At 42.2% G+C, this 23,368-nt stretch overlaps 1 non-coding gene and 1 pseudogene across 1 annotated transcript; one reads left to right on the forward strand and one right to left on the reverse strand.

Moving 5' to 3' along the window:
• Positions 1-7,751: 7,751 nt before the first annotated feature.
• TRNAE-CUC (transfer RNA glutamic acid (anticodon CUC)) lies at positions 7,752-7,823 on the forward strand. Its single transcript has one exon. It is a non-coding gene; the product is annotated as a tRNA-Glu (tRNA).
• Positions 7,824-12,615: 4,792 nt separating this feature from the next.
• On the reverse strand, positions 12,616-13,007 carry LOC112449436 (uncharacterized; annotated as a pseudogene).
• Positions 13,008-23,368: the final 10,361 nt, after the last annotated feature.

Raw genomic sequence — 23,368 nt, forward strand, 5'->3', positions numbered from 1 at the left:
GCAAACGGCTCACGTGGGCTCCACACCACCTTAGAAATCTGGAGGACGTCATTTTGCCCCACAATTCTGAAGTAAAATATCTTTGCTTGAGTGTGTACTAAGTCCCTTCAGTCGTGTCCAACTCTTTGCGACATTATGGACTGAAGCCAGGCTCCTCAAAACATAGGATTCTGGAGGCAAGAATACTGGAATGGGTTGCCATGCCCTCCTCCAAGGAATCTTCCTAATCCAGGGATCGAACCCATGTCTCTTATGTCTTCTGAGTTGACAGGTGGGTTCTTTACCACTGACGCTTACTTGGGAAGCCCCAAATATGTTTAAGTCTGTCTTTTTTTGTGAGAAGTGTTATGACAGTGTGGTAGTTAATAGGACAGTGTGGTAATTAGACAAATCAAAACAAGACAAAGCCTCACCATCTGATATACATCCTTTACATGTATTGTTGTTACATGATCCATCTTCATATTTTTAACTAAAGAAAAAATAGAATAAAGTAATTGTACAAGTTCTTCTAAGGCATTTTGTTTACACTGTGCTTGACTTCAGCCTACTTTTTGTATACTATAGGACATTTTCCAAGCTGCTGTGTAAAAATATCGAGGGCTCAGTAGATGGCGCTGCTATACTATCCTTTTGGTCAGATTTAAGAATTGTTGCTTTCTGGGATACTAGTCAAAAACAGGAGTTGGGAGGGAAACTCAGATTTCTTAACCTAATTCTAGGCAGATATCAAGATTCTGAGTCTTATTTTTTCCAAACCCTTTAAAATTCTGCACCTTAAACAAATTAGAAATGTTGTGAAAACATTTGTTCCTTGGGTATTTCTCTTAAAAAAAAAAAGTATTGAAGCATAGTTGATTTACAATGTTCTATTAATTTCTGCAGTACAGCAAAGTTTTGAGTATATATTCTTTTCCATTATGGTTTATCACAGGATATTGAATTTAGTTCTCTGGGCTATGCAGTAGGACTTTGTTGTTTATCTGTTCCATACATACTAGTTTGCGTCTGCTAATCCCAAACTCCCAATCCTTACCTCCCCCAGCCCCGTCCCCCTTGGCAACCACCAGTCTGTTCTCTGTGTCTGTGTGGAAACTTTGGCTGCTCTTCATCTTCCCTAACACTCTCTGTCAATCTCCTTTTTCTAAAAAACTTTTTTTTTATTGAAAATTTCAAGTGTATACAAAAATAGAATAGAAGAATAAACTTTTATGTTTCATCATTTAAATATTGTTGTTCAGTTGCTAAGTCGTGTCTGACTCTTTGCAACTCCATGAACTGCATGCAGCACACCGGGCTCCCCTGTCCTTCATTGTCTTCCTGAGTTTGGTGAAACTCATGTCCATTGAGTCAGTGATTCCATCCTACCATCTCAGCCTCTATCACCCCCTTCTCCTCTTGCCCTCAGTCTTTCCCAACATCAGGGTCTTTTCTGATGAGTAGGCTCTTCACATCAGGAGGCCAAACTATTGGAGCTTTAATTTCAGCAAAGAATATTCAGGGTTGACTTCCTTTAGGATTGACTGGTTTGATCTCCTTACTGTCCAAGAGGCTCTCAAGAGCCTTCTTCAGCACCACAGTTCGAAAGCATCAACTCTTTGGCACCCATTCATGGCCCATCTTGACTGATATATACCCATCCATCTCCCCCAGATTATTTGAAACAACTCTTATCATCCCAGGATGTTACTCTAAAAGATAAGGATTCTTTCTCTTAACCGTAACCTCAATACCATGATCACACTTAAAAATAATCAGTAATTATTCCTTAATCACATAAAATAACTAGTCAAGGTACAAATATTCACAATTGTCCCATCGCATTTTTGCAGTTTGTTTGACTCAGGATTCAAAGTAAAATACATAAAATGCAAACATAGGTGTGTCTCTAAAAAGTCTTTGAATCTATGGATTCTTTCCTCTGTGTCTCCCTCCTGCCCCTTTGATTTTTAAAAAATGGGGCTGCTCATCCTATAGACTTTCCCACAATCTGGATTTTGCCGATTGTGTCCCAGGTTGTTTATTTTGCTCCTTTGTCTCCATATTTTCTGAAAATTGGTGTCATATTTGATAGGATTTAAGTCCAGTTTTTTTGGCCCCAGTTTGCAAAGTGCTCCAGTATATCCTCTCGGTATCTCTTTCCAGTCAAGGAGTTGGGCCTCTCTGCAAGGACTAAAGTCACATTTCAAACAACGAGAGGCAGGAATTCCCAGTTATTCATGTACATGTTATATGTGACTTTTCCCTTCTTTCTACACCTACATTACATGGCAATCTGGGAGGGGTTCCTTAACTGAAACATTTGCTGCATCCAAATAATAACTTCTTTGCCAAAAATGATTCCTTATATACTTTGGATTCTGCAAGCCCAAGTTTCTTCTCCAATTTATAATCTAATTTTATTTTTCATGCACCCGGGGCTTTCAAGGATGGAATCCAGAAAACTTAAAAATTATCTTATATTGTTCTATTTAATTATTAAAAAGTAAACCAGATAACCTTCCATCTGTCCAGGCTATTTGGCTGAATTAAGAGAAGGCAAAACAGAGTGAAAGCTAATTGCTCCCCTAAAACCCCAGAGAAAATTAAGTGATATGACATTTTCTCTTATATTCATAAACTTGCTGAATAATATGTTAAAGGGGAGAAAGAAAACAGGTCTACAATATTGTTGAAATTTAACTTCATATTTATCTCTTTTTCTCTTCAAATTCTCAGTTAAGGAACTAAACCAAAGAAAGGAAATAAAACATGAAGGAGAAAAGAGGAGCCTTTTGTTTAAATTGGTAGAAAAATCATAAGCCTAGACTGGGATCTGCCGTTTTCATGCTTCATCTAAGTATCTGTGGAACTTCAAATTATCTCTAAAAACACAAATATAAAAAGGAAGAAAATTCTCTATTATGTTTCTAAACCTTGGGTTGCAGTGGGGGAGATGATAATGCCAGCATCTTTCTTGCTTTTACCATATTATGGCACGTTTTCCTTGATGTAATTTTTTTTTTTTTACAGTGGGACATTATTTAAGTCATTGTTTGTCACGGTGTTTAAAAAATAATCTTTTTTTTGTTGTTGCCTTCCTGGGTCTGGCAGATCTGCTGGAGAAGGGATAGGCTACCCACTCCAGTATTCTTGGGCTTTCTTCGTGGCTCAGCTGGTAAAGAATCTGCCTGCAATGCAGGAGACCTGGGTTTGATCCCTGGGTTGTGAAGATCCCCTAGAGAAGGGAAAGGCTACCCACTCCAGTATTCTGGCCTGGAGAAATCCGTGGACTGTATAGAGTCAGACATGACTGAGCGACTTTCACTAGAAAAGGGTTGACATACAATAGTGTGTTAGTTCAGGTGTACACATAGCAATCTGACAATCAAATACATTACCAAATGACCACCAGGACAAGCCCAGTAACCCTCTGTAACCATGCAGTACAGCGCTATTGACTATATTCCTTATGCTGTATACTAATTACATCTCCATGACATTTACTTTATAACTGGAAGTTTGTATCTCTTAACCCTTTTCACCTATTCCTCCCAACCCCTACCCCATTTCCTTTAACAAATAATCATTTTTGATCGCCTTTATTCTTGTTTAAATTCACTTCAGTAAAATACTTGTTAAAAATAAAATCTAAATATTGACCGATAGATAATTAGATGGTTGATAGATTAAAATTTTTTTTTTTTTTCCTGCGAGACTGTTAAGGGTATCTGTGGACACACAGAGAAAGTATTTTGCAGGATGGAGATGTTAACTAACTTTCTCCATGACTAAATGTTAGGCTTTCTAAAGCTGTGATAGCTATTGAAGAATTTCTTTAATAGTAATTATTCACCATCCTTGAACACAAAGGGTTCACTAACGAGTAAACAATCTATCTTACTCAAGACTGAGAGGTGCAGGAAAATTAGGAGGCCAGGGTCACACTTACTGAAAGGGTCCATTCCCATCAGGTAAAGGAGGAGAAATGCACAGCATGACCCACAGCTCATTAGACGTGGGAGGAAGCCTAGAGTCATTTCATGATGGGAAACCAGGCATAGAAGGGATAACTGATCATTTCACCATCTCACGCCTTGTTAGAGGCAGAGCAAGAAGTAGATCTGAGAAACCCTGATTTTGAGTCCCTCTCAATACATTCTGGTGCCTTAGTAAGCCTAAAGGGCATCAGGGAAAACCACGTGTTACAACCAGTCCCTGGTGGTTTTATTTATTTTATTTTAATGTGATTTAATTTTTAATAGGGCTTCCCTGGTGGCTCAAATGGTAAAGAATCTCCCTGGATTGCGGGAGATCTGAGCTCAATCCCTGGGTCGGGAAGATCCTCTGGAGAAGGGAATGGCAATCCACTCCAGTATGCTTGCCTGGAGAATTCCAGGGACAGAGGAGCCTTGTGGGCTACAGTCCATCGGGTTGCAAAGAGTCAGACACAACTGAGCAACACACACACACACAATTTTTAATAATAAATGATTGTTTCAAGTCACTCTGTTTTGGAGTGTCTTTTATCTTTAATTTAATTTTAAAAATTTGTCTGTGCCATATGGCATACAGGATCTTAGTCCCCCAACCAGGGATCGAACCCATGTGCCCTTCATTGGAAGCATAGAGTCTTAGGCATGTCCCCAGACAATGGTGTTTTTAAATGAATGCTGTATTGTTTAAGGCCACAGACCAGAACACAGTCTTCAGATCTAAGGTTGTGTTAATACTTTTTTTTCATGTTTTCCAATCACACACTTGAAGATTAACAGTATCTTCAGCAAAGTCATCTTTCAGAGTTGTGGTAAACAATACACAAATGTAGGGACTTCTCTGGAAGCCCACTGGTTACGATTCTTTATTTCTACTGCAGGGGTTGCAGGTTCGATCCCTGGTCAGAGAACTAAGATCCCACATGCTGCGCTGCCCTCTTCCTCTCAAAAGCAACACACAAATACAGTAAAATCCCCCACTTATAAACCTTCAGGTTTCGAACTTTCGAAGATGTGAACATGCATTCCTATGACCAGTCACGTAAGTTAGTTCACATGTCTGGTGTACATTGTCACGTGCATCCATCCTCTACAAATGGTTGTGTTTTTGTGCACTTTACTGTACAGCACTGATAGAGTACAGTAGTGCAGTATCTTTATTTCAAGCCCAGGATATTGGGAAGCAAGTAAGTATAAAAGCAGTGGTATTATAGCCAATTGTGTTAGTTGGGTACATAGGCTAACTTTATTGGACTTATAGACAAATTGGACTTACGAACATGCTCTCAGAATGGAACTCAGTTATATGTAGGGGATTTACTGTTTGTGTGTGTGTCTATAACAATAGGAATTCTTCTATTTGAGGAGTCAGCCACCAGAGGGTGGCACTGCTAATTCGCTTCAGTCATGTCCAACTCTGTGTGACCCCATAGACGGCAGGCCACAAGGCTCCCCCCTCCCTGGGATTCTCCAGGCAAGAACACTGGAGTGGGTTGCCATTTCCTTCTCCAATGCATGAAAGTGAAAAGTGAAAGTGAAGTCGCTCAGTCGTGTCCGACTCTTAGCGACCCCATGGACTGCAGCCTACCAGGCTCCTCCATCCATGGGATTTTCCAGGCAAGAGTACTGGAGTGGGGTGCCATGGCACACAATCTCTCTTTCTCCACGGAGGGTGAACATTATCTGACCTGTTATTGATATAACTTACTGCAGGAAGGACTGGGCCCCTGTCTGCTTGCTTCCCCTGCCCCTGTGTTACCTCCTGCCCTCATCTGCTGGGGTCTGGGCTGTGTCAGAGCATTCCCTCTGGTTTCCTGGTTTCCAGCCTTCCATGCTGCTGCCAGAGAGGTATTTATGACTACATGGCTTTCTTGTTTAAAATTCTTCATGGGCATTGTCTCTTTAGGGGATTCCATGGCATCTATTTTAGCCATTTATCACAGGAAATTGCAATGGTTTGTTTATGCGCCTGCCTTCTATAAGAGCATCCTCTAAGATGAGATCTTAGCTCCATTCTTTCTTTATTTTTATTTTTGGTAGCCCGAACTCCTAGCCGGATTAAATGAAGGGTCCATCATCAGTGAGAAACTCTACCATCCATATAATATTTTGACACACGTAGAAGTTCACTGGCTGTCTTTGCCTTGCCTCTGATTCATATACTAGAAGACCAAGGAGGGGTCTGAAATGCTGCCTTGAAGGGGGCATTCCTCGTTATAGCCACTTGAAGAGGGCTCTGGAGTTCACCATTGCTTGAAACATACACTTATGTACTTAAAAAATTGAACATCTTAAAGGGGATTTGCTCACAGCTGACAGGAGTAAGGCTATGTGGACTAGAGCCCGAGGCATGTGACAGGTGGGGTGCCTGGGAGATCAGGAGGGAGCAAGACAGTTGTCCCAGGGGAGGTTTCCAACAAAACGCTTAGGTCTCGCGGTCAAGGGGGAGATGGCCTTGTTCGCACCAGCAGTCCTCTCCTGGACCATTTTGACAGCAGGGCTCTGTTTTGCTAACCCTTGAATTAAATAATGCAGATAAATGGTCAATTAAAAAAGTTTTGGTTCTTTTATACTTGGGAACTTGGGAAGGCATGTGATAAAAAAGAAACTCAAGTAGTACAAAAGGACAAAATAAAATTTGTTTTAAAAAGAGCAAGCAAGAAGCTTTTAGTTTGTCTATTTTGTCTTCCTTACTTTTTATTTTTCCTCATGGAAAATACACTCCTTTCCCCAATGTTTGAAACTACTTTATTTTCAAAAGGATTGGTCAGTTATCATCATAGTTTTATAAGCTTCCCGATCTGAGTTTTAAAGAGGTCCCATCTAAAATGTGGTCATGCAGTTATTCATATTTATACACATTCTTCTCAACTCTGGGTTTACAAAACTCATAACACACTTACCTACATCAGCACTGAGCAGCTGGTATAGGATGTTGGCTAGAAATGAGCATGGTGGGAAAATCAGATGCCTAATTTCTGCACCAATTAGTTGCAAATGAAAGTTGGATTGAAACCCTCAGAATAACTTGAGTTTGTAACCTTTCCCTTCTCACATCTTGCTGGCAAATGATGTACAGCAGGGAAAAAAAATCTGGAGTTGAATAGAGGATTATTCTGTTTTGTCTAGACATAAAATCTATGCCTAGACTTAGAACAATTTAGAAGAATAGGTGAAAATTATTGCTATATCTAAATAAGTCCCAGTTGTAGGAGATCTTGAGACAAAAATATTTTCAAGGAATGTTGATATTTCAAAGATGCAAATGAGACTTCTGTATTTTGGATTTGATGAGTACTTAATACTGACTCCATTTTGAAGATATAAAATTTTAAAGGGTGTTGACAATTTAAATATTTCTTAATGTGGTCCCTATTGCATCGTTTAAAAAGCTGTGGAAATGAAGAAAAAGATTACAGACTGGAAGCATGCTAAAGCTTTGGGGAAAATCTGGTGTTTCAAAGGCAGGTGATAAAAAAGAATCAAGAAAAAATATCTTGAGACACAAAACAAGAGAACCCATTGGAGAAAGGGATTTTTATGACAATTTGAAGGTTCCACAGCCTGTTGACCTATATAGTTGTCATTCAAGATAAAGTGTTTGGTGTGTTGCTATGTGCAGAGAGGCACTCGGTAAAAATTGTTGCTGGTGATGAAAAGTTTATTATGGAGAAAAAAGGAATTTTGTGGATGAAGGAAAGGAAATTTGTAAGACAACACATCCAAATGTCTTAAATGACCTTAGAATATTTTTTAAAAGATAGATAACTGGGAACTTCCTTGGTGGTCCAGTGGTAGGACTCTATGCTCTCAATGCAGGGGGCACAGGTTTGATACCTGTTCAAGGAACTAAGATCCTGCATGCCACATAGGATGCACAGCCAAAAAAGAGTAAAGTTAACTGAGTTTTGTAATAATGTATAATGTAAAATAATCTGAAAAAGAAAAAAATATGTATGTATAACTGAATTACTTTTCACTATACCTGAAACATTGTAAATCAACTACAATACAAAATTTTAAAAAGGTATATAGATAACTGAGTAAACTATTTTCTTCAAGTATACAATAAGGATTTGAAGTGATTATCTGAGCAAATAAATTAATTCATTCTACGCTAAAACATTTCAGGTAGAAATAAAAATTGAATTTCCATAGCCTTTTGTGCTGTGCTTAGTCACTTAGTCGTTTCCAACTCTTTGCAACCCCATGGACTGCAGTCCACCAGGCTGCAGGAAATCCATGGGGATTCTCCAGGCAAGAATACTGGAGTGGGTTGCCATGCTCTCCTCCAGGGTAGCTTCCCAACTCAGGGATTGAATCCAGGTCTCCTGCGTTGCAAGTGGATTCTTTACCACACTGAGTCACCAGGGAGTGACTGGAGTGGGTAGCCTATCCCTCTTCAGGGGATCTGCCTGACCCAGGAATCAAACTGGGGTCTCCTGCATTGCAGGCAGATTCTTTACCAGATGAGCTACCAAGGAACCCCCAGTAGCCTTCTATTGACATACAGTGTTCAGTGATTCACCTAACCTGGTAAAAGCATGTGTTATAGATAATTGTTCAGATTACGTATTAAGTATTTACTGTGATTTCTGAAGTTCACATGTTGACAAGCTTTGTTTTTTAAAGCCTTAAGTGATTTTTTTACAATATTGCTTCTGTTTGACATTTTTGGTTCTTTGGCTGCAAGGCATATGGAAATCTTAGCTCCCCAACCAGGGATAGAATCTGCAGCCCCTGCATTGTCTTAACTACAGGACCACCAGGGAAGTCACCATTGGCTTTTTTTTTTTTTTAACAGATTCCCTTTAAATTTTTTTTTAATTAATTTATTTTTTGCTATGCTGTGTCTTTGTTGCTGTGAGGGCTTTTCTCTAGTTGAGGAGAGGCGGTGGGGGCAAGGAGGGACTACTCTCCATGTGAGGAACTCAGCCTTGGATTTACAGTGGTTTGTCTTGTTGCAGAGCATGGGCTCTAAGGGGTGTGGGCTTTAGTAGCTGTGGCTCCAGAGCTCTAGCGCGCAGGCCCAGTGGTTGTGGTGTATGGTCTTAGTTGCTCTGGGGTTTGTGGGATCTTCCCAGACCAGGAATAGAACCAGTGTCTCCTGCATGGCAGAGGGATTCCTTACCACTAAGCCAGGAGGAAAGCCCCCCACTGATTATTCTTAAATGAATGTTTTCAAGTTAGATTCCTCTACTAGGATTCCCTTCTTCTAGGGAATATCTCCTTCATTCCAATATTTACACAAAGATAATGCCTGGCTGTTTTTTTAAGTGAACAAAGTTTGTTGGAGGGGAGTCCAGAATTAGAAAAACAAAGACAATTTGAAATGCATACTCCTTCATTTGAGGATTTTTCACTGGATTTGCTTTGCTGCCAGGTTCCAGTTGGCCGATCTTTCTTACCCTGTTTTGCCTCCATGATTTTGTTTGGGGTGAAGGAATGGAGAAGACAGTTGACCCTGAGTTGTATCTGAAGTTGGCCGTGGGGTGATGGGGGAACGGAGTATTCTCTCCTGCTCAGGGAAGCTGCCTTTCATTCACCACGGGACATGGAGTCTCCGGGCACATCCTACATGGGGCTGTTTTAATTCTCAGCAAGGTCAGAAGATTTCCTTTCCCTCAGGGTTCACAGTCATTTGCAATCTCCCAATCTTTCCACTACCCGTTAGACAAACTCCCTGCCATAAACTGGACAGAACTTCAAAAGACAAAGTTCGCCACCACACGAGGTGGTGCTGGGATGACAGAACTCCCTTCTGTGGGGAAGGGGGGAAGGGAAACCTGCCACGGGCTGGGACTCAGGTGCCCCGCAATGTGCAGACTCTCTCAGTGACCGTTCCCACCCCAGAAGGTAGACATGTGCCTTTCTCCTTACAGAGAAAGAAGGCAGCCAGGGAAACCCAGCACAGACTCACAGGGTGAGGAGGAACGTCACATAGCAGGAACTCCAAAAAACATGAAAACAAAACTTGTGGCTTTAGACCTTGTAGAAGTGAAAGGAGAAAAAGAGGTAAGAAGGGAGAGGACTCATGCTTCCATGGAGAAAAGCAGTCCTAGCAGAGGTGAGGCTGGGAAGTCAGTCAGTAATAACTTTATTCCCCTAGCAATGACTGAATTAAAAAATAAATATCTCAGAGGCTCCCTTTTGTTGCCAGACAATGGTTTAGGAGCCAAAACTCCATTAGTGAAAGACCAAGTCTCTCCTATCATGGAATTTATGAATAAATTGAGTAAAGAAGATGTGGCATATATATACAATGGAATAAAAGAATGAAATAGTGCCATTTGCAGCAACAACGATGAACCTAGAGGTTGTCATACTAAGCAAAGTAAGCCAGAAAGAGAGACAAATACCATACATTGTCACTTGTACGTGGAACCTAAAATATGACACAAATGAACTTATCTATGAAACAGAAACAGACTCACAGACAGAGAGAACAGACCTGTGGTTGCCAAGGGGAAGGGAGCTGGGAGAGGGATGGAGTGGGAGGTTGAGGCTAGCAGATATAAGCTATTATGTACGGGGTGGATGAACAACAAGGTCCTGCTGCGTAGCACAGGGAAGTATATTCAATATTCTGTGATAAGCCATAATGGAAAAGAATAGGAAAAAGAATGTGTATATATATGTATAAGAATGTATATATATGTGTATGTATGAGTCATTTTTCTGTAGAGTAGAAATTAACATTGTAAATATAATATTCCAGTACTAGAGATAGATAGGAGAAGGCAATGGCACCCCACTCCAGTACCCTTGCCTGGAAAATCCCATGGACAGAGGAGCCTGGTAGGCTGCAGTCCATGGGGTCGCTAAGAGTCGGACATGACTGAGCAACTTCACTTTCACTTTTCACTTTCATGCATTGGAGAAGGAAATAGCAACCCATTCCAGTGATCTTGCCTGGAGAATCCCAGGGATGGCGGAGCCTGGTGGGCTGCCGTCTATGGGGTCACACAGAGTCGGACACGACTGAAGTGACTTGGCAGCAGCAGCAGCAGAGATAGATAATTGGAGAAGGCAATGGCACCCCACTCCAGTACTCTTGCCTGGAAAAGCCCATGGACGGAGGAGCCTGGTAGGCTGCAGTCCATGGGGTCGCCAAGCTTCGGACATGACTGAGCGACTTAACTTTCACTTTTCACTTTCATGCATTGGAGAAGGAAATGACAACCCACTCCAGTGTTCTTGCCTGGAGAATCCCACGGATGGGGGAGCCTGATGGGCTTCTGTCTATGGGGTCACACAGAGTTGGAAACGACTGAAGTGACTTAGCAGCAGCAGAGATAGATAATAACCAGGTATCTCATTAAACAAATAAATAGACCATGTAAGTTCAACTGGTAATAGGTGCTGGGAAGTAAAATAAACCAGGGACTAAAGAGTAATGTGTTTGTGCTTAATTGATAAGGAATCAGGGAAGGCTTCTGGGAGGAGCTGGTATTTCAACAGAGCACTTCGAATGAGGAGTGAACAAGTCATGTGTGTGATTTATTACTAAAACTAGAGAGTTCTTTTCTTTCCCTCCAGATCAGGAGGGAGGTTGTCCCCAGAAGTGGGACCACAGCCCCACTTCTGGAATCACAAAGAGACCAGGGAATTAGAGATCTTCTGTAGCCATGAGGATGGAGGGGACTAATGTTAGAGTTGTGGCTGGGCTACTGGATCTGAGAAGGGGTAAAGGGGTGGCAATACCCCCAGTTCCTGTGAAGCTGTGACCCAGATTTCAAGCTGGGTGACAGGGGGTGGAGGAAAAGGTCTGGTTGGCTCTGGAGGGATAGGACATGAATTCCAGCACTGTCACTCATCAACTGGCTGACCTGGGCAAGGTATTTGACATCTCTGTGCATCCGTTTATTTATCTGGACAATGGGGTTTGAATGGTCCTTCTGTCATAGGGTTATGGCTTAGATTAACTGAGCTAATATGTATGTAGCATCCTTAGGATAGTGCCTGGCACATAATAAATTCTATACATATGTGGCTTTTTTTTTAATTGGAGTATAATTGCTTTACAATGTTGTGTTAGTTTGTGCTGTACAACGAAGTGGGTTGGCTCTATGTACATATATATCCACTCCCTCTTAAGCCTCCCTCCCCCCATTCCACCTCTCTAGGTCATCACAGAGCATTTAGCTGAGCTCCCTGTGCTATACAGCTGCTTCCCACTAGTTATCTGTTTTATACAGGGTAGTGTATATATGTCAAACCTAATCTCACGATTCATCCCACCTCTCTTTCCCCCAGTCCCCCTCCCTCTCCATATACACATGTCTGTTCTCTACATCTGTATCTCTATTCCTGCTCTGGGAATAAGTTCACCTGTACCATTTTTCTATGTTCCACATATAAGCGATAATTTATGATATTTGTTTTTCTCTTTCTTACTTCACTCTGTATGACAGTCTCTTGTTCCATCCAAGTCTCTACTGATGACCCAATTTCCTTCCTTTTTACGCGGCCCCATGGGATGTAGCCCACCAGGCTCCTCTATCCATGGAATTTTCCAGGCAAGAATACTGGAGTAGGTAGTCCTTCCCTTCTCTAGGGGATCTTCTCGACCCAGGGATTGAACCCAGATCTCCTGGATTGCAGATGGGTTCTTCACCATCTGAGCCACCAGGGAAGCCCCCTAAATATGGAATGATTCATGAATTTGCATGTCATCCTTGCTCAAGGGCCATGCTAGTCTTCGCTGCTGCTGCTGCTAAGTCGCTTCAGTTGTGTCCGACTCTGTGTGACCCCATAGACAGCAGCCCGCCAGGCTCCTCCGTCCCTGGGATTCTCCAGACAAGAACACTGGAGTGGGTTGCCATTTCCTTCTCCAATGCATGAAAGTGAAAAGTGAAAGTGAAGTTACTCAGTTGTGTCCGACTCTTCGCCACCCCATGGGCTGCAGCCTACCAGGCTCCTCTGCCCATGGGATTTTCCAGGCAAGAGTACTGGAGTGGGTTGCCATTGCCTTCTCCGCTAGTCTTCTCTATAATGTTCCAATTTTAGTATATGTGCTGCCAAAGCGAGCACTTTTAATGGCTGAGTAGTATTCCGCTGTATATATGTGCCACATCTTCTCTATGTGTTCCTCTGTTGTTGGCCTGTGGCTGTTATTAACACATCACCCTCCTCAGGGGACCCAAAGCTCTCCCCGCTTTTCCTGCACCCCCGTTCAAGAGGCTGATTAAACATGGCTGACAATAAGTCATTGTTTTACCCTGTTGAAGCCAGTGTCTTCAGGATGTACGTGGCCCCTGCAGCTTTCCTTACTGAATCCAAACATGAAAAGGCTGAATGTTTTCACCTCCCAAACAGCCCAGTGAAAGGCACAGGGAAGATGCTGTGGCTTCTGGGAGCTTTTGCTGACTCCTGGAGAGGATTGCTTCCATAGCAATGAATACAACTTTCTGGCCTCTTTCTACATAGACCTGAGAGGGGGGAAATTACACATTGAATCTTCCTTCAGAAACCTAGGGACATCTTCGCTGTTGTTGTTCAGTCGCTCAGTTGTGTCCGACTCTTTGCAACCCCATGGACAGCAGCACCTTAAGCACTATGTCTTTTAAGTCCCTTTGCAGAGAATTCTACTCTGTAGCTTGAAGGAATATGCAACAGAAATAGAGAACATGGTGATCATTTAAAAAAATGCCCTTCTGATTATGCCACTCCTCTGCCTGAGACATTTAATTTTATTTGCTTATTAAAAATTTTTTTTTAATTTGTTTATTGAGTTATGCTGAATCTTAGTTGCAGCACATAGGATTCTGGCTCTTCATTGCTGCACACAGGGTTTATAAATGGCATGCAAACTCTTAGTTGTGGCATGTGGGATCTAGTTCCCTGCCCAAGGGTTGCACCCAGGTCCCTGCATTGGGAGTGTGGAGTCTTAGCCACTGGACCACCAGGGAAGTCCCACGTCAAAGACACTTTAATATTAAAACTGGCCTGTTGCTTCCTGGACAAAGTGCAAGCTCCGGCTTGAGAACATTCATGCTCAGCCCCTACTTGCCTTTCCAGCTTCGTTGATCCACTCCCCGCAGGCCTCCCCATGGAACATCTTCCAGTTTTTGCAGCCAGTCAAGCTCTTTCTGGTCTCCACTTTTTTCTTTTTTTTTTTTTTCTGGCCATGCCTCACAGCATATAGGATCTTAGTTCCCCGGTCTGGGATTAAACTCACGTCCCTTGCAGTGGAAATGTGGAGTCTTAGCCACAGGACCCCAGGGAAGCCTCTGGCCTTCACGTCTGCTGTGTGCTGCTCCTCAGCCTGAAGCATGGCTCCCTACTCCCTAGCCTCTGCTGTCCTTTACCTGACCAACCTAATTCATCCTGAAAGTCTCTGCTTACCATTCTTTCTTCAGGGCAGCCCTCTCGGGTCTTCCAAGTCTGGTTAGGGGCCCTCTTAGGGGCTGACTTAGCAATTGTCACTTTCCTCATCACTGACAATATTAAATTGTGACTCAGAGAGGTCTGAGAACCTCCTCAAATGTTCCCCATCCAGCTGGACCTTCAGTGTCAGAGTAGGGATTGATGAGTTTATAGATTGAAGGCATGTTCTTTGCTTTCAGGGGTTTACAGTTTGTTTGATGGGAAGGCTGAAGATTACACTGAACACACATTTCAGTGAGTTTCTCCAGTGAGTGGGTTTCTGGGAAGATTTTGCCCAAAGTCAGATCACAGAAGACTGAGAGCATTGAGAGATGAGGCTGGGGAAGCAAGCAGGGGGCCAATCACAATGCCTTTGTAAGTGAGATGAAAGAGTGTGGAGTCATCGGAGCACAGTAGGTGACAAAGAAGAGTGTTAAGCGCGGGAGATTGGCTTTCCTCAAAGCTGACCACGACAAAACAATTACACACGTCTTATCTGCACAGTCCAGCCCTGATTAGCTTCTTTTCCTCCAGGGAATTGGAAAGCCTCACTTTTGAGACTCACGCCGATGTGTCAAAGTCCAATGCTGCCCCTCATCAGCTGTGCAACCTGATACAAGTGAGTTCAGTCCTCCAAACAGCAATATCATTATAGAAACCACAGCAGCAATACCAGGACCTACTTATCTGGATTTTGAGAATTAAAGGAGATAATAAAGCAAAGGGACTGGAACAGAATACAGAAGTAAATCATAACGGTGGACAGTAACAGTGACAGTAGAAATAATAATAGGAATCCTACACATGAAAAGATGCTCAAGATTGCTAATTATTAGAAAAGTGCAAATCAAAACTACAAATGAGGTACCACCTCACACCAATCAGAAGGCCATCACCAAAAGGTCTAAAATAATAAATGCTGGAGAGGGTGTGGAGAAAAGGGAACCCTCCTATACTGTTAGTGGGAATATAATTGATACAGCCACTATGGAAAACTATGGAGCTTCTTTACAAAACTGAAAATAGAGTTACCATATGACTCTGCAATCCCACTCCTGGCATATATCCAGAGAAACTCTGATTTGAAAAGATACCTGAACCCCAATGTTCATAGTGGCACTGTTTACAATAGCCAAGAGATGGAAGCAACCTGGATGTCCATCAACCAATGAATGGATAATGAAGATATGGTATAAGGCTTCTGTAGTGATCTGGTGGTTGAGAATCTGCCTGCCAATGCAGGGGACATGGGTTCTATTCCTGCTCTGGGAAGGTCAAACATGCCATGGAGCAACTAAGCCCCTGGACCATAACTACCGAGCCCATGTGCCACAGCTACTGAAACCTGAGCACCTAGAACCCATGCTCTGCAACTAGAGAGTGGCCCCCACTCTCCACAACTAGAGAAAGCCCACACATGGCAGCAAAGACCCAGCACAGCCAAAAATAAATACAATTTTAAAAAAGGAAGATGTGGGACATATATACAGTGGAATACTACTCAACCATTAAAAAGAAGGAAATAATGTCATTTGCAGCAACACGGATGGACACAGAGATTGTCATACTGAGTGAAGCAAGTCAGAGAAAGACAAATATATAATATTACTTATATGTGGAATCTAAAAAATGATACAAATGAACTTATTTATAAAACAGAAATAGATTCACAGACATAGGAAAAATGTTTATGGTTACCAAAGGAGAAACGATTAGGGAGGGATAAATTAGGAGCTTGGGATTAATAGATACACACAACTACATATAAAATAGATAATCAACAAGGACTTACTGTATAGCAAGGGGTACTATATTCAATATCTTATAATAAACTAAAATGAAAAAGAATCTGAAAAGAAAAAAATATATATATGTATCTGAATCACTTTGCTGTACATCTGAAACTAATGCAGCATTGTAAATCGGCTATACTTCAACAAAAAATAATAAGAGTGCTACAGGTATTCTTTCAAAGTAACAGCATGCGGCGGCTGTTCACAGGGTTGTTAACTCATATTGTGCAGATGCTGTTTCCTGAGGGCAGCCCCCTGGGAGGTCTCCCTCCCTCGCCTCCATCCCCCATCCCTCGTCTATTGCACAGGATTGACACTGCCCCAGTAGCAGGGAGTCCCTGGAGCTAAAGGACCCCTCACTAAAGCAGAAGAAGTGGAATGCGGAGGGCAGGAGGGGAGAGAGGAAAGGACAGAAGGGTCTGGGTGGGTAAGAATAGTCTGGAAATCTAAGGAGAAAGAGGCTTTTCTTCTGACAGGCAGGGATTAGCCATGCACTGCCCCCTCCCCCCAACACATAGCATGCATGTTTGCTTGCATATATGTGCATGTCCACACACACACACACACAGTGAAAAAGCATGGGGCGGGGAAGCTTGCGGGAGTGGTAGAAAGATATTTATTCTCAGACTTCCCCTTGTGGACTACATAATAGGATAAATGGCTTTAAATTGGGCTAAAAAGACAACTTACAGTGTTTTCCTGTCCCCCGTGTGAGTGTGACAATCTGGGCTAGAGTCACGCCTCCCTCCCTCTCATCAGCACCCCTGGGGTGTTGAGCTCAGGTATGTTATTATTACCACTGCTGTAATTATTTCAACGTGAATCCAAGAATTTCCTCCATTGAAGTCCATGGGAGATCTGGATTTCCTTGGGTGATCAAAGTGTAGACTCAAGGTGTGAAAAATGGAGGTCAATTTAGGGTTAATCTTCCCTGGAAATGTGCTTCTATGTCTGAAATTAACCTTATCTAAATAATGATTAGAAAGGCAATCGTTCTTGGGTAGTGAGTCGCATCCCCCCATTCTCAAGGCTCTATCTTCTGTTAAGTCTCCCTCCTCCACCACCATCAGCACCACCACCCTGTCTCCACACTGCTTCAGGCCGTTAGTGTCTTACCTCTGCTATGTAGATTTGAATTCCCTTTTTAAAGGGATTCGCACAGAGAAAGATTACTGAAACTAACTGAGCTCCCCTCGCCAACTAGGAAGATGAGAACAAGGTGCTTCAGCCTCTTGTCCACATTGACACCATTCACAACCTACTGCCTGTTCTAAGAGCAAATGTGAGTTGCTCACAAATATCAGGGCAGCAGACTCCACACTCAGCTTTCAGAGACAACTCCCTTCTTTCTGAATCCAGGGCCAACAATCCTGTAACTCTGGAGATGAGCTGCGAACGGGCCAGAAATGAAATCGAAACCCTGGGCAAGGTGTAGCCTGAAATCTGTCTACTGAGAGACTGAAAGGGAGTGAGGGACTCACCTGAGGGCTTTGCTGGGGTGCCCATGATTTCAGTAATAATTGGGGTAATGGTGTCAACGTTGAAAAATAAAGGGATTTTACACAAAAAAATGAACATATAATTTAGAATGAGTGCTAATCTCTACTTGAGTTTTGGTATAGCATTCTGTTCCTATTATTCAAATTGATTTCATTTTTCAATATTGATGCTATTTTTTATTATTTTTTTAAAGAAGTTGAATTTATTTATTTACTTATTTTTAAAATTTTAGCTGCCCTGGGTCTTTGTTTCAACGTACTGGCTTCGTGTAGTGGTGCAGGGGCATCTCTAGTTGCAGTGCAGGGGCTTAGTTACCCCATGGCATATGGGAACTTATTTCCATGACCAGGGAGGAAACTCACATCCCCTGTATTGGAAGGCGGATTCTCAACCAGTGGACCTCCAGGGAAATCCCTCAGTACTTACTTTAAAGGCTGATGGGTTTGTAGGTTTGGATAATTCTGTGATGAAAATCTTTACTGGGGACTCAGTGATTGCTACAAAGATGGACTCCAGAGGGAGGTCCCAGCCAAAGTTTACTTTCCTATGAGAGCCTCTGGAAACACCTGAGGCTTAATAGAGGAAATTAAACTTTGCTTATAGTATCTTCAGGGAGAGCATCTGAAAGTGCAGAGGCAACATGGTTATGCTGTAACCAGACTGCTCTATAATAAGAGATGCCTTCCAGTTTAATGCCTCCTTAATAAACTATGGAAGACCCAGAAACAATGGTGTTTGCTCCTTTTTTTTTTTTTTTTTTTCCACACTGTGCAGCAGGTGGGATCTTAGTTCCCTGACTGGGGATTGAACACATGCACGCTGCATTGGGAGCATGGAGTCTTAACCGCTAGACCTCCAGAAAAGTCCTGTTTGCTACATTTTTATGCAGCAGCATTTGAACCAATTCATGGTATCCTTAAAGAATGATTAATTTTCCACCCACCTGAACTAGGCTGCAAGATTTCTCCCACTGTCTATTCAGTCCTTTTTTTCATACTATTGAATTACTGGCCGAGCTGGGGATCTGGTAGCTGGGCGTGGCCATGTGACCAAGACAGGCCAGCGGTTTACAAGTGAAGGGAGGTGAACCACTTCCTCCTTTGTACTTCCTGTCCTTAAGGGGCAAGGCCATGACCTGTTTTTGCCTCTGTTCTGCAGGCGAGTAGGTAGTTGTGATAGAGCAACTGGCTTGAACCATGAGATGGAAACTGTTTGGAGGATGATAGAGCACAGGAAAGAATAACCTGGATCTTTGATGATTATATGGCTTCCATTCCAGCCTTGGATTGCCTTCCCAAACTTTCATGTGAAAGAGAAAAAACCGACCAGGCTTTTAAAGCCTTAGTTGTTTTAATCTTTCTCTAACAGCAACCAAACCTGTCCTTACCCATATATTCACATATCAGGCTAGCAGCAGATGCAAACTGTGATTATTTGCCTCAAGAGAAGACTGTCCTCTCTCGCCTTTCCTTTTTCAACACATACTCCTTGTGTATTCCTATGGCCATTTCAATACAAATGGTAGGTTTTAATGTCATACTATTGGATTGGCCCAAAAGTTTGTTCTGGTTTTCTGTAAGATGGTTTTCTTTGAGAAAAACCCAGATGAACTTTTGGGCCAACCCAATATTTCAGTGTTGATTTCTGTAGTATTTAGGCAGCCACTTACCCATAGAAAGCTATGTTTCTATTCTTCCACGATGAATCAGATGACCCCGTGCATTCATCTTCAGATATTTGTTGAGTGCATGTACTAAGCTAGACTGAGTCTCTGATTTATGACAAACAAACAAATCTCAGATTTATGTGCATCACATGCAAAGAAAATGCTGTTTTGTATTGAGAATTACTTTAGTTGGCCAAGAGGCAATTTCTAGGAGGAAAAGATAAAGTCTCATGCAAGATTTCAAAATTTCTTTCCAAATTCTCAAATTTCCATTTTTTAAAACTCAGCTTACTATAGTTTGGCTTCCCTCATAGCTCAGTTGGTAAAGAATCCGCCTGCAATGCAGGAGACCCTGGTTCAATTCCTGGGCTGGGAAGATCTGCTGGAGAAGGGATAGGCTACCCACTCCAGTATTCTTGGGCTTCCCTTGTGGCTCAGCTGGTAAAGAATCTGCCTGCAATGCAGGAGACCTGGGTTCGATCCCTGGGTTGGGAAGATCCCCTGGAGAAGGGAAAGGCTACCCACTCCAGTATTCTGGTCTGGAGAATTCCATGGACTGTATAGACCATGGGGTCTCAGTCGGATATGACTGAGTGACTTTCACTTCAGTCACTTCATTGTAGTTGAAGCAAGTAAAGAACATAGTCACTCATCAGAAGGATGTTTCATTCAGAATTCCAGCTTTGTGTGTACTTTTAGAAAAAGCACTAGGATTTCTGTGTGTTCACATACCTAGAAGGATTCAAGGGCTTTACATTGGCTAATGTAGTCCTTACAACATGAGGTGGGTAGTGCACCTTGCTATTATCTCCATTATGTAGATGACGAAACTAACACTCAGAGAGGCTGAGTGATGTGCAGTGGGACAGTCAAGACTTGAATCCTGATCTGACTACCAGACTCCAAACTCTTAACCCAACTCTATACTGCATGTTTACACACATACTTAAAAACCAGTGGACTTTTTTGTGGTGTTTCTAACAGCTTTTTTCTCTGGCTCAGCTATAATGACCCTATTTTTATGTAGCACTTATAAATGTCTTGTTGTTAATGTAAAGAAGTCACAGGCAAGAAGCTAGGAAAATATTCTAACAGTATAGTGATTACATCCATGTTATCAACATGTAGAAATATTTTTTAAAGTTTTTATTTATTTGGCTTCCCTGGATCCTACTGTCAAGATGTAGAAATATATATATATATTTAATATTTACTTTTATTTACTTGTTTATCTGGCTGCCCTGGGGCTCAGTTGCAGCACGCTGGATCTAGTTTCCTAGCCAGGGATTGAATCTCAGCCCCCTGCACCGGGAGTGCGGAGTCTCTGCCACTGGACCACGAGGGAAGTCCCAACACGTAGAATTATTTGACTTTGGTTGCTTCTGATAGTGGAGGATAACTGGTAGCACTGATAGCATTGAGAGAAGGAATTTAATAGCAACTAGTCTCACTGTCGGAGAAGGCAATGGCACCACACTCCAGAACTCCTGCCTGGAAAATCCCACGGTCGGAGGAGCCTGGTAGGCTGCAGTCCATGGGGTCACTGAGGGTCGGACACGACTGAGCGACTTCACTTTCACTTTTCAGTTTCATGCATTGGAGAAGGAAATGGCAACCCACTCCAGTGTTCTTGCCTGGAGAATCCCAGGGACGGGGGAGCCTGGTGGGTTGCCATCTATGGGGTCACACAGAGTCGGACACGACTGAAGTGACTTAGCAGCAGCAGCAGCAGCAGCCTCACTGTAACTAAAAGACATCATGATACAGCAATGAATTAACTTTTTCTAAACTAATAAATCAAAAAATTAACATTATATTATTACCTCTATGCTCCTACTGAAGAGAACATCTCTAGAACTCTCATTTCTAAATAAAAAGAACCCTTAATGACTACATTAATCAAATATTCTTTGTGGGCCAAATATTGGTCTTTTTAAGGTATCCTTTTGGATCAATAGCATTTAGAAATAAGACTAGTGAGGAAAGTGAGTATATAAGCTAGAGAATTCTATTTTATTCCCTAAGTGAAATATAGTTTTAAAGTAATGAGCCTAATTTTCTTATGTGTGAGTGGTTGTGAGGGTGTAGTTCCATAAAAGTTTTAAGTATGACAGTAACAGTAGAATAATTGTAGAGTTTTTTAAATTTAATTTTTTATATTTTCCCTTCAATGTCCCCCCCTCCACCTTTTAAAAAATTTACAATGGTGTATTAGTTTCTGGTGCATAGCAGGATGATTTAGTTATATATACAAATACATATTTTTTTCAGATTCTTTTCCCTTGGAGGTTATCATAAAATACTGAGCATAATTCCCAATTGTATAGTTTAAAATTTTTGTTTATTTATTTGGCTGAGCCAGGTCTTAGCTGCAGCATGCAGGCTGTTAGTTGCAGCATGCAGGGTCTAGTTTCCCCACCAGGGATCAAATCCTGACCCTTTATATTGGGAGCGCAGAGTCTTACCAAAGGAATCATTGGGACACAATGGTCCTTTGGGATGCTTATTTTCAGTTCAGTTCAGTTCAGTCACTCAGTCGTGTCTGACTCTTTGTGACCCCATGAATCGTAGCATGCCAGGCCTCCCTGTCCATCACCAACTCCCTGAGTTCACTCAGACTCACGTCCATCGAGTCAGTGATGCCATCCAGCCATCTCATCCTCTGTCGTCCCCTCTTCCCCCTGCCCCCAATCCCTCCCAGCATCAGAGTCTTTTCCAATGAGTCAACTCTTCACATGAGGTGGCCAAAGTATTGGAGTTTCAGCTTTAGCATCATTCTTTCCAAAGAAATCCCAGGGCTGATCTCCTTCAGAATGGACTGGTTGGATCTCCTTGCAGTCCAAGGGACTCTCAAGAGTCTTCTCCAACACCACAGTTCAAAAGCATCAGTTCTTCGGTGCTCAGCTTTCTTCACAGTCCAACTCTCGCATCCATAAATAACCACTGGAAAAACCATACCCTTGACTAGACGGACCTTTGTTGGCAAAGTAATGTCTCTGCTTTTCAATATGCTATCTAGGTTGGTCATAACTTTTCTTCCAAGGAGTAAGCGTCTTTTAATTTCATGGCTTCAGTCACCATCTGCAGTGATTTTGGAGCCCCCCAAAATGAAGTCTGACACTGTTTCCACTATTTCCCCATCCCATGCTTATTTTTTAAAAGTAACAAATTACAGAAAATGTATTCATTGACAATAAGACTGGAGAAACAGATAGCTTTCTCTCTGGCTAATATTCTTCTAGCAACCAAATTGCTTATCTGTTTTTGCCTCAGCTGGTTGCTGAATAATTGGTGGAAACCTGTCCTTTCTCTACTTCTCTAAGTTAAACTTTAAAAAATCCCAGCAATCTTCCCAGGAATGTTCTGTGCATCCTGAAAAGTTATTGATCTTCCTGTTTAATTCTCCTCTGTTCTAAGAAATACGTGAGATTTAAAACTTAGTGATAAAGAGACGTGACAGGCATCTGAAGAGGTGACAGAAGCTCAGTTTCCAAAGAGCAGTCTGTAAGACTTTTGTTACTTTCATTTCAAATGTGAGACAACAGTGCTCTCTGCCCATGTGAATATCCAAGACCAACAAATGACAGCCCAAGAGAACAGAGTCTGATAAAAATGAAGTTGATTGCCTGGAGCCACCTGCCAGCTGAAATCTGTTGATAAGCGCTCCATAAATTGTAATATGAACAGCTCATCCTCCAGTTTCAGAGGGGAGCCGGCTACACCCACCACACAGATAACAGTCTCAGGTTCTCCAGTCTGGAGGGAAAAGGTTATAAATAAGTCTCTTCTTTCTCCTTAACCCAGCTGCTGTGCAAAGGAAACTGGCAAATCAGTGACATTGGTCACCCACATTGATCCTGGTTTCTGCAACCTAAGAGTGGAAACCAACAGTGCAAACTCTTTCCGAGTCACAGAGCAGTGTCTAATCAGTGTCACGTCGACACCATTAATCACTATTCCTAGGGCCAGAGGGTCCTTTGGTTAATGGTGTGACTTCCTGAGCTGGGCTTCTCACTATCAGCAGGATTTATGCCTCATTATTCTCTTGGCTCAAGAGTTCCTCATGT

Source organism: Bos taurus, chromosome 13 (genome assembly GCF_002263795.3).
Source record: "Bos taurus isolate L1 Dominette 01449 registration number 42190680 breed Hereford chromosome 13, ARS-UCD2.0, whole genome shotgun sequence".
In the NCBI taxonomy this organism is placed as follows: Eukaryota; Metazoa; Chordata; class Mammalia; order Artiodactyla; family Bovidae; genus Bos; species Bos taurus.